We start from the raw sequence: 3722 nt of genomic DNA, 5'->3' as shown, positions 1-3722 counted from the left end.
AAACTTGCAAATGCCACTAGTATGGATTACAGCTGAAGAAACTACACTGAGACCATACGACTGTGTCCACCCACAGTCAAGGTCAACATACCCCATCAAACTGACACCCCAAGACCCATTCATACAAATAAGTCTTTCCCTGTGAAACAGTCTCCAAAAAAATAAAAGAGGTGACTTTTCCACCAGATTTATAGAAATTAATGTAGGAACATATAAACTATGAAAAAATAAGAAAACATTACTCCCAAAGGAAAATAGTAATTGTTCAGTAACAGACTCCAATCATAAGGAAATATACAAAATGCCAGAGAAATAATTCAAAATAATAATCTTAAGGAAGCTCAATGAAATACAAGAGCATACAAATAGACAATTCAGCAAAATCATGAAAACAATTCATAATTTGAATTCATAATTGAAGACCCAAACAGGAATCCTAGAGCTGGAGAATTTCATGCAAGAATATCAACTGAGAAGCTATTCCATGCAAATGGAAACCAAAAGCAAGCAGGAGTAGCTATACTTAGACAAAAAAGACTTCAAGTTAAAAGCTGTAAAAAAAGACAAAGAAGGCCAGGCACTGGTGGCTCACACCTGTAATCACAGCACTTTGGGAGACTGTGGCAGGTGGATCATAAGATCAGGAGTTTGAGACCAGCCTGGCCAATATTGCAAAACCCTGTCTCTACTAAAAATACAAAAACTAGCTGGGCATGGTGGTGCATGCCTGTAGTCCCAGCTACTTGGGAGGCTGAGGCAAAAGAATCACTTGAACCCAGGAGGCAGAGGTTGCAGTGAGCCAAGATTGTACCACTGCACTCCAACCTGGGTGACAGAGTGAGACTCTAACTCAAAAAACAAAAACAAAAAGAGAAAAGGTCATTATGCAATAATGAAGGAAATAAACAAATAAAACTGAGAGCTTCAACACTAGGCTAGACAAAGCAGAAGAAAAAATTTCTGAACTTGAAGTTATGTCTTTTGAAATAGTACAGCCAGGAAAGAAAGAAAAAGAGAAAGAAAAAAAAAAAAGAAAAAGAAAAAAATGAAAAAAAGAGAAAGAAGGAAGGGAGGAAGAAAATAAAAAATAATGAAAAAGAGTGAAGGAAGCCTTTAGGATTTATGAAACACTATTAAGTAAGTAAATGTTAGTATTATGGGCATTCCAGGAGAACATAAAGGAGGAGGTGAGTAAAACATACTTAATGAAACTATAGCAGAAAACTTTCCAAGTCTTGGGACACAGATGATGGAGATTCAGACCCAGGAAGCTCAAAGAACTCCAAAGAGATTCGACTTAAACAAATCCTCTCTGAGGTGTGTTATAGTCAAATTTTCAAAATTCAAAGACAATTTTAAAAGGAGCAAGAGAAAAGCATCAAGTCACACATAAGGGAATCTCTGTTAGATTATTATAAATATTAGTGGATTTCTCAGCAAAAACATTATAGACCAGGAGAGGCTGCGATGATCTATTCTAAATACTGAAGGAAAAAACTGTCACTCAAGTATATTGCACCCAGCAAAGCTATCCTTTACAAATGAAGGAAATATAAAATTTTCACAGACAAGCAAAAACTTAGGGAATTTGTCATCTCTAAACTGGTCTTACAAGAAATACTCAAGGGAGTCTTACATCTGGAAGTGAGAAGATGATAACCACATCATGAAATCATGCAAAAGTTATGTTAAAAAAAAAACCCACTGTTAAAGCCAATACACTAAAGGCAATGAAAAATGAATCAGATCTTATTACTACAGAAAACCACCCAACTACAAGAATAAACAATAAGAGAGAAAGCAAGGAAAAAAGGATATTTAAAAAATTTAAAAAACAATAAAATTACAAGAGTAAGTCCTCACCTGTCAATAATAACCTTAAATGTAAATAGCTTAAAGTCTCCATTTAAAAGATATAGATTGGTTAAATGCATTAAACAAGACCCAACTATATGCTGCCTACAAGAAACCTACTTCAGCCGTAAAGATGCACATAACCTGAAAGTGAAGGTATGGAAGAAGATATTTCATGCAAATGGAAAAAAAAAGCGAGCAGAAGTAGCTATACTTATATCAGAGAAAATAGACTCCAAGTTAAAAGCTGTAAAAAGAGACAAAGAAGGTCATATAATAATACAGGAATCTATTCAGCAAGACAATATAACAATTATAAATACACATGCACTCAACACTGCAGCACCTAGATATATAAAACAAATATTATTGTAGCTAAAGGGCAAGATAGACCCCAATACAATAATAGTTTGGGACTTCAAAACTTACTCACAACATTGCACAGATCATCTAGACATAACAACAAAGAAACATCAGATTTAAACTGCACTATAGACCAGGTAGATCAAACAGGCATTTACAAAACATTTCACCAAACAGCTGCAGCATACACATTCTTTTTAGCAGCACATGGAACATTCTTCAGGTTTGGCCATATACTAAGACACAAAACAAATCTCAGAAAATATTTACAAATTAAAATTATATCAAGTATCTTACTGGACTCCAATGGAATACCACTAGATACTATAAAAAGATGCATATTCAAAACTATAGAAATACATGGAAATTAGGCTACATGCTCCTAAAGAACCAATAGGGGAAAGAAGAAATTAAGAATGAAATTTAAAAGTTTTTGAAAACAAATGAAAATTGAAATACAACATACCAAAACCTATGGAATGCAGCAAAAGCATGCTAAGAGAGAAATTTAGAGTACTAAACACCAGCATCAAAAAGGTAGAAAGAGTTCAAATAAACAACCTAACAATGCACCTCAAGGAACTAGAAAAGCAAGAACAAACCAAACCCAAAGTTAATAGAAGGGTAGAAATAATAAAAATCAGAACAAACAATTTAAATTGAGGCTAAAAGCAAAAAAAGGATCAATAAAACAAAAGCCTGTTTTTTAAAAAGGATAAACAAAATTGACAAACCATTAGCCAGACTATGAAAAAAGACAGAAAACCCAAATAAAGAAAATCAGACATGAAAAAAATGTCACAATGGATACCACAGAAATAAAAAGACTCATTAGAGACTCTATGAAGCGATATATGCTAAAAAATTAGAAAACCTAGAGAAAATGGATATGTTCCTGGGCAAACACAGCCTACCAAGATTTAATAAAGAAGAAATAGAACATCTGAGCAGATTAGTAACACGTAATGAGATCGAATTAGTAATTTAAAAAACTCCCAGCAAGGAAAAGTCCAGAACAGGATCCCTTCATCACTGAATTCTACTGAACCTTTAAAGAAATACTAATGCCAGTTATCCTCAAGCAATTAAAAAAAAATTGAAGCAGAAGGAATTCTTCCTAACTCATTCTGTGGGTATAGCATGACCCTGATATCAAAACCAGACAAGGGCACAATTAAAAAAAAAAAAAGAAAACTACAGGGCAATCTCTCTGATGAACATAGTCACACAAATGCTCAAAAAATAGTAGCAAAGCAAATCCAACAGCACATCCAAAAGATACTACACCATGATCAAGTGGGATTTATCTCAAGGATATAAAAACAGTTCAACACATACAAATAAATAAATGTCGCCGGGCGCGGTGGCTCAAGCCTGTAATCCCAGCACTTTGGGAGGCTGAGGCGGGTGGATCATGAGGTCAAGAGATCAAGACCATCCTGGTCAACATGGTGAAACCCCGTCTCTACTAAAACTACAAAAAATTAGCTGTGCATGGTGGCGTG

Source organism: Cebus imitator, unplaced genomic scaffold, assembly GCF_001604975.1.
Source record: "Cebus imitator isolate Cc_AM_T3 unplaced genomic scaffold, Cebus_imitator-1.0 Scaffold713, whole genome shotgun sequence".
Lineage (NCBI taxonomy): Eukaryota > Metazoa > Chordata > Mammalia > Primates > Cebidae > Cebus > Cebus imitator.
The sequence above is the reverse complement of the archived record's forward strand: the minus strand, read 5'-3'. Positions refer to the sequence as shown.